The following is a 9,109-nucleotide window of genomic DNA, read 5'->3' as shown; positions in this document are numbered from 1 at the left end:
AATGCCAGCAGATATCTTGAAATGTTGCCTGGCATTTTGAGATTGGGAATTTGAAATGCACACAAATCATGGTTTTGGAATTGCATTGTCCATTTTCTACATAGAGGTTAGGATTAAGAGACAAACCAGTGAGAATTTGTTGCCTTTGGATCAGCTCTGTGTGCTCCAACATGCACAGACTTTGAATTATCCAGACCCTAAATCTTATATGTGACTTGAGTCCAAACTGAACAAGTGAGACAATGTGTCTGCTTTTTCAATGCACACTCTGCTACTTCAGAGACTATTCAAGAGTGTGGTGTTGGATTTGATTGTGCAGGTAAAATCCATAAAATTCAAAACATTGGCCTATCATATGTTGAACAACTTTATAACCCAATCCAAGAGACAGAAACAAGCATCAGATATTTATTGCGACGCGTTTATTAATATAAGGAACACCACAATACAGTGTGCTTTTAATAATGATTCAGCATAAATGTTAACAGTCCTTAATTTCAAATCCCGGTATGTGGAGGAAATTCCCCAATCACCACCTAACCCTAACCCAAAATATATTATTTTGATTCCTGTGATTGTTCAGTAACATAGTTTTAGAAGAGACAAGAGTGAAGGAAAAATTAAACAGTTCAATTTAGTATTTTTTTAGCGGTCAAAAAAGACATAATTGCATTTTATTTAGGCTCGCTGTTGTAGCATTTGCAGCACAGTTGTCAGCAGAGCAGCCAGGAATATGGATGTAGGTTGTTTTGCAAGCTCTGCTCCCCCATTTGCAGTAGTAGCTAGAAATCAAATACAGACACACAGAGAGTAGCAGAATTATATCATTTCCGTCATTATTCATGTAGTTGAAAAAAAACTACATAGTACATTTTGCACAATGCCTGTGGGTAAACTCATATTAGATGGTGCATTATAAAATCATTCAATACCAAGCAGTGTTACTTCATCTGCTGTAAAACTCCTTTTTTTTTGCAAATTCAAGTTGGTGCATTAACAATAAATGGCAAATCTTTCAGGGATTTGGCCTGTGATGGTAGCCATGCTAAGTAAATACAAGATGTATACTCATAGCACTGCCATGATCATTCTCATTATCCCTGAAATGTTCATAAACACAGAATGTGGTGCACCTGCGACCTCTTGTGGCTAAAGATAGTACAGGGTGCAACTTACAGTGCACAAGCAATGACACCACTGCACAATCGAGACACTTTCTGTTTAGAGTGGAAGTTAGTGGCACCTTGTGAGCTACAGTTCATTACGCTGTTTATTTAGTCCTATGGGCTTGGTAAAAGAGTCTATAAATGTATTCTCATTGCTAACTTTCCATGAGCCAATTTGCAGTACTGATATACAATTATGGAGAATATTTTAGCCAAAATTTAGAGAACATAAAATAAATATTTACCTGTTCTGTCACTGTTTCATACATAGCTCAACATTTGATATAAGGGCAGACAGTTGTCTTCCTTTTTCCTTTTCTTAACAGTTTGCAATGATTTCTTATCAGCTAGCAGTAGCGCTGCTACAATCTCTAATTTTCTGATTACAGATAATGCAAATAGATCACAATCATTATAGATACTGTGTGGGAGTATAGCCAGTTGACAATAAACAGCCAAAATGTATGTGTTTCACCCCATGTTGGTGTTACAGTGCTGGTTGTACCTGATGCAACAAAATTTGTGCTGCTGATCATGCTGGATGGTGGAGAGATCGGGTTGGTCCTATTGGTGGTTAAGCCCAGACCAAGGATGTCCAGGTCGGACTGAAACTGCCTGTTCGTCCAGTCCTGAATGACAGGGTCGTTCTCAAACAACTTCAGATCTCGTATCTGGTTACCCATGAGGCTTTGCACATTGATCACAGTCAAATCCTGTGCATTTCAAATGAAACAGGTATTAGTATTAGCTCTTTTTTTTTTTTTTTAACACACTGGACAACGAGCAACAATGAAAATATCATAGATTTCAAAGAAAGCCGCTTCATTTCTTTTCCTAGAATCACTTCTGGTGTTTTCAAAGTTTTCAATTGTTATTAAACTTATGCAACTGACAGGTGGTTTGTCTTCTCTCATGCTTGATCCAATACTCACATTGAAGGGCATCATACCATTCACACCTTCTATTTGCACAGTACATGCAGTATGTTATTTTAAATAGAAAAGACAAATTACAGAAGATCACATACTGTACTTTGGGATACTAATATAAGCCATCTTCTTCAGCCTGTCGTCATTTCAAAGACCTAATTACAGAAGCTATGGTTTGTGACAAAAATAAACCTGATGTTCTTGTAAATGTTTCGGAATAGGAGTCACTGACCATCAATTAAATAACTAGTCTGTTTTCTTCATATCTGTTCAATATAACGCTACAGCCAGCAGCCAGTTAACAACTAGATCGGAAACAGGGAGAAACAACTGGCAAATTGTTGTTTCTACATATTCATTTTTGTTCGGCTTAAACAAAAGATATAAAACGTGCCAATTAGAGAGCTGGAGAGGTGGCTAGCTTAAATGAAATAACCTTTCTCCTCAAAAGGTCAAGCACGAAAACTAAAAGCATATTGTCAAACTGAAGAGAAAATAAAATAAAAATAGAACAATAACTGAAACAAAAATGAACATATCATTGAAATAAGGAGACAGCGGTAGGAGCAGGTGCGGCGTAAAAAGTTAAATTCAGTCACTTTTCCCTGTAAGAAATAAATAGAATCATCCTCTTCACCTTGTCATCTAACCTTTGGAAAGAAAGCAGCTATGTGTATTTCCTTAACCATGTCAAACTATTCCTAGAAATCTCTGCACAAAGTGTGCTAAAGCATCACCTCAGCTCAGTTGCATTATTCACAATAAAATGACCACATACATGTAACGACTAAGCACACATCCAAAACAACAAGTATCCTCACCGCGATCACGTTAGAATCCAGACTCCGTAAAGCGTTTATGTCCATATTGATATTCTTGGTTGACAGTGCCACTACATCTGACAGAGGTGCCCCACCTATTAGAGCAGAAAGGAAAACAGGAAGTCAGAGAAAAGTTTTATGAGAGAAAAACAGAAAAACAGCTGGAGTAGTCTTACCTAGATAGGACTTCATTAAGTTGTAGTAGGCGCTGGTGCTTTGTGAGCTGAAGGAAGTGTTACTGATCTCATACAGGACTCTCTTCTGCTCTGAGGAGCATGACGCCACATTCAGAGGCTTAACATTTCTGGCAAAATGGAAGAAGAAAGTAAAATAGAGTGTTATGTCTCACCATTCATCATGGTCATGTTTAGGCATCTTTGAGCCACTTGCTAACACCCACCTGATAGTGTCTGCAGTGATGGTCTTAAGTGTACTGGCATCTAATGAGCATAGGTTGGAGTCAATACTGTTCAGCTCAGTGCTGCCCAGGGAGTTTCCAGAGGTTTTCAGATACTTGGTGATGATTGCTTTGCTCTAAACAACATTAAAGAAAACACATAAGTGAGCAGATCTATACAGGTATGGGTATTTGTTTTAAGATTCAAACTTCTGACCGTTTGTCCTGAGAATATCTCTACATTATACCTTTGCTGCCTCCCATGTTCCATCATCAGCTTTCATGAGTGCTGCCAGGGTGTCAATTTTAGTGATGTTCCACTTGGAGATGTCATCAAGTGATGCCACACGAGACACTGAACTGAGCAACTGAACTTTCTCATCGGAAATACCCAATGGGAATGCCTGGAAGAAAAGAGAAAGTGGAGCAACACATGCTCAGTGTGTTGAATAGTAAATTAATTATTCCACCTTATTTCTTTATCAATGCTAAAATTACCTGGTTGAGTTTCTTCAGAATGATTTTTTGGAAGTCCTCGTCAACCACTTTCTCACAGACAGAGTAGAGGTTGTCCTTCAGGACAGGGGCGTCCAGGCAGAGGTCAAACTGTGTCTGGTCGTAGCCGAAGGGGAAAGAACCATCGCTAACTGTCACCTGAGTGATGTTGCCTACAGTGCAGCCTTGAGAATAAAGGACCGATGAGAAAAAAAAGAAAGTGTCTCACTTTCATTCTATCACACACAGTTTTGTACAATATCATACAGTATCAGCAGCTGCTATGGAAAAAGACCACCATGCCTCTATGCAGCTTTCATCTTTACCTGCAGCTCGCTTTGTCTTCAAAGCACTGATCTGTCTGAACAACGCCTTGAGCTTTTTCTTCTCTGTCTTTGATTTCCTCAGTTGGGACATAAAGGTCTTGAGGAACCTTCTCTTTGTTGTCTACAAAAAACATTCCAGAAGTGACTTGTTAACACAAAGTGGGAAATGGATATCAGGCATCTCTTACAAGGTACTTTAAAATCATGATACCAAATGAATTTTATTGGAGGCATTAGTATCAACAAACACTTACAGTTTGGATCTGGCTCCAGATGTTTCTTGTGAAATATAGGGGAAGGACCCCAAGGTTTTCTAGTGTTTGAATGGTCCAGGAGGTGAGATTCCTGAAAACAGAAGATAATATGTTCGTATAATCTTGGTGGCACACCATACAAAATAAAGGGCAAGGGCATCAGAGATCTTGTATATAATGTCAAAAAAACAATGTCGGATTAGTTCGGATCAGTTCATTGCTGGTTTTGGTTGCATCATGGGGATTTGTTCACAGTAAGGAGAGAATATATATATATATATATATATATATATATATATATATATATATATATATATATATATATATATATATATATATATATATATATATATATATATATATATATATTTGATCTAATTCTCGTACCCATATTGTGTTTTCCCAGATAGCAGCATTGATTCCACGGCAGCCACCTGGCTCTCAGACAAGTCCTTGCAGGCTTTGAGGTTTTCCAGAATGAGAGGATCAGCGTTCTCGATGTAAGAGCTGTTCAGAGTGCAGGCCATGTGCCCCAGCACTTCCACATTGTCTCTGGTCAGACTCACACTATCTATACCCTAGACAATCAAATCAGAGCATTTTATTCCAAATTGTGCCACAGTATTTTGACAGGTATACAAATGATATACATTGGTACCAATTAGACACATGTAAATTTCAGTTTTGCTTGTCCTCCATCCTGTTTTTGCTGTAAACACTAATTTTAATAGCACTCACCAAGCAGGTTCTGGCTTCATTGAGTAGCAGTGAGTCCTTATTCAAAGCTCCAGAGGCCACAGAGAAGTCTGCTGCACCCAGCGCAGAAAAGTAAGACCTGCAGTTGGCTGTCTTGACATCTTTGTTGCTGTAATGAAGAGACATGGTGGTGGGGGGGGATCAGTAAGTGAATACATACTTTTGTAAGTCAGAGCCGCATTGTGAGGTCAGTGCAATACATTGCTCAGAGACTCACTTGAAGTAGAGAAGCATATCTGAGGGATAATCTTTGAAGTTCTGGGAGAGGTTTCCATAGAGCAGGTTGTACATGCAAGTCAGCTGTAAAACATACGCAAAGCCACAAAGTAACACTAATTGTTAAAAGTCCATAACACATCATACAATTTTTGAAATGATAACTCTGGTATTATACACCCAACTTATCTTGATTAGCAACTTCAGATAAAGGATAGAGCATGAATTGAGTTTAGTTTCAGGTAGATTTCATTTGAGTTTACCTGTGGTTCCGTCAGCTCCACCTTGGCTCTACCTCTCCTTGGCCTAGAGGCACGAATCAGCTCCTGGATCCTGGCTGTTGTCATTTTCTGGACTGAAGTGCATGTGAAGCCTTGCAGCACAGAAGGAGAAAGCCTGTGGGGGATAATGAATAAACCACAAAGAAATTGATTACACTGTGTTAAATCTTCTTTGGGGAAAATTATATAGTTATGGGTCTTGTTCACTTACTGCTCGACGTCAAGGTCTGCTTCACCCAGCACCCCAAAAAACATGGCGGCCTACAAGAACAGACATACCAATGTCAGCTAAAATTTCATGTAATTATCACTTTACAGCAACACTCTTCGTCAGTGTGACTGACTTTCATCTGATATTGTAAATTAGCTAAACACAGAAAGTGAAGTACAAACAAATGGCCTTGAGAAAAGTTCCTGTGGGCTTTGGCTGTGTGTTTTTCTACTGTTAAAATGACCTCATGTGGATCTAAATAAGACTTTGAGGTAAAGGATGCAATAAATATGATTTTAATGGTAAGAATTTAACTTCTCTTGGTTCCAATGAGGAGTCACACTATGTGAAGAAAGGACTAACTAACTAATTATCTGGGGAAAACACTGAATAAGTGTGATTATGGAACATCTGTGACATCAGTTTGAATACATCGGCATCATCATCACTTAAAAACATGTCACTGTTCTGTGTGTTTAGCCATATACTGACCTGGTCACTCGTCCATTGCTTTTGATTAATCACACTCATGTCCACAGTGTCCTCAGAGAATACCAGCAGGGATGGTGGGATCTCAGTTGCCATAGCATTAGGGACATTCATGACCACTTTGGCTGGACTTGAGTCCAAAGTAATGATCTAGCAGGGAATTAAATATAGAGAAAAAGATGAGAAATCATCTCAAAATTCCTGAAAATGAATATATACAAAACAGCTATTCACTTATAGAGTTCTTGAGCCCTATTTTTGTATTTACACACATTCATATGAACCTGGCATATAACGCATTATAATAAAACTGATTACTGTGACTTTTAAAAGTTTTTTGAAAGTGAATGGATACTGTATTAATCTTTAACTACAAAAAATAAAGTAATGCCTAAAAAAATTTCATGACTGAAATACAGTTTTAGTCACAAAAATGCCATCCTTTGTTGCATTAGCTTTGACTGATGTTTAACTGTTGTAATTGTATGTTTTTATCTTAATCTTAGGTCAGCAATGTCCTCTGATGACATGTTCAAATACTCAAGTATTATATTGTTCCTGATTCCTGAAGACAGAAGTTTGTAAATAATAACCAGTGAATGGCCGATGGAGAATCATGGCTGTAATGTTGTGGTAGAATCAGAAATTAATAAAACATATTAATACCTTTTTGACAAAGGTCTGTTGGACAACTGCAGGGGCTGCCACCATGTTGGAAACAAAGCTGCTGCTCTGGGAGAGGGTGAGTAGCTCAGAAGCTGGGATGTTTTCTACTGAGTCTGAAGGAACTCCAGCAACAAGTGTGCCGAGGGACTCAAGGGATTCACCATTGATCTGTTCAGTACATTTGCATTAATCAGAGAGACAATGAAAGATAGTATTTTATACTTAACAAAATCATACTCAACTAAATACAGAACGCTGTTAGATGAAGTATTAAATCACATGACTATCAGCCATGTTAAGTGGATGGTGAGGATTTTACCTTGAAGCCTGAGGCAGTAATGGTTTGGATGATTGTGGAGGCCTGCTCCTGGTTCCAGGTGTTGACAGAGCCCAGAGTGGACACAGAAGAAATCAGTGCTGATGGGTCAACCGAAGTGATTTGGCTGCTGGTCAGTCCTGCACTGGCATTGCCCAGAGAGGTGAGGATCTCTGCTGTGACTGTCTGAATGTTGGATGCCAGTGCAGCATGTACCTATGGAATAACATACACCCAGTGAAAAAAACAACTTTCACTATTGTATAGTTTTAATGGTACAGCAGACAAAAATATGAGAACAATCATGCAGAATATTTTTGTCATTACATTTTTTTTTCCAATTCCATCTAGAGTCTCAATACAGCCATTCATACTGTACATGTACAACATGTACAGTGCAGACACACACATCTCATTTTCACATACCTGAGGACTCATTACAGTCTCCTAACTAACTAACCACTCAGACACTGTAAAGCTGGTGAGCAGACCATGAAATTCAAAGCTGAACAATTCATAGAGTTTAAAATCTTCAACTCAGCCTGTCATGTAATACACTGAAAGTGTTTACAGTGCACTGGCTTAAAAGGACTAAGGATATACAATAAAAATATACATTTCAACAATATTTAAAAACCAAAGGTTAAGATGTCAAACTCTGTGATGAGTGCATTTGCATGCGTGCGTGCGTGCGTGTGTGTTTTTATCCACAAAAAGACCATTAAAAAAAGCTTCACTCTGAAACAACTGGAGATGGTACCTCAGCATCCACTGATCCATTGCAGAATGTATCCAGCTTATTCAAGATGGGGATGACATCTTCTTCATTCAGAGAAGAATATGCTGAACTTGGGACCTCAGGTGAGCACAGGAAAAAGCCTGGAAGCCTAAAATAGTGACATATTTCTCAGCCCCATGTAAAAATCAGTGTAGACCATTTTAATATTCAGAATCACAAAAATTCACTCACAAATTATACGTATGATATAATGAAGTTTGAAGTTTACTCACTTTAGAGGGTTAAAGTTTGGGTTGAATTCAAAAAGCTGTGAGATGTAGTAGTTGGTCACATTTTCTGAGATTGCTGTGTTGTTAAAGAGCTCCAGGTTGGCTTGGTCCACTGAGAAGACTTGAATCTTCAATAATAAAAAAAACAAATAAGAAGAAATGATCTAAAGAATGCCTTTGATTTTCTCAATCTTCAGCAGAATAAATGAATAATAAAATGAAAATGATAAAAAAAACAGATTCCAATTGCGAAAGCTATGTTAACAACAATTAACAATTTCTATATTTTGTTCCAGTTTCAGCATAAACATTAACATATATAGAACTGATATCAGGACATACTTGACTGGTGGGGACGAAGGAGGTGAGATCATCCAGAGTGATAAACGTCACAAAGCTGCCGATGTAATTGACAAACCAGGCGGTAGACTTGAGTTCTGCATCACTGGCATTATAGCATCTGGCTCCAGAGCCTATGGACACAGGTAAAAATCAGAGTCTTGTCTTCAAATAACCTAATGTAATACCAATCATTCAGTCTCTTTATATAATGTATGATGACTCAAATATTGAAAGACCACAATAGTCCACAGCCATTCCAGCAGCTTTGCACAGTGGTGCCTCCAGCTAAATGCTAATGTGAGCATGCTGAGAGGCTCACAGTGACAATACTGACATGCCGATGTGTAGCATGTATAATGTTAATCATCTTAGTTAAGCATTTTAGCATGCATTTTCTAATTGGCACCAAACAACAAGTACTGCTGAGGCTGATGGG

This window comes from Chaetodon trifascialis, chromosome 14, assembly GCF_039877785.1.
Source record: "Chaetodon trifascialis isolate fChaTrf1 chromosome 14, fChaTrf1.hap1, whole genome shotgun sequence".
Classification (NCBI taxonomy): Eukaryota; Metazoa; Chordata; class Actinopteri; order Chaetodontiformes; family Chaetodontidae; genus Chaetodon; species Chaetodon trifascialis.
The sequence above is the reverse complement of the archived record's forward strand: the minus strand, read 5'-3'. Positions refer to the sequence as shown.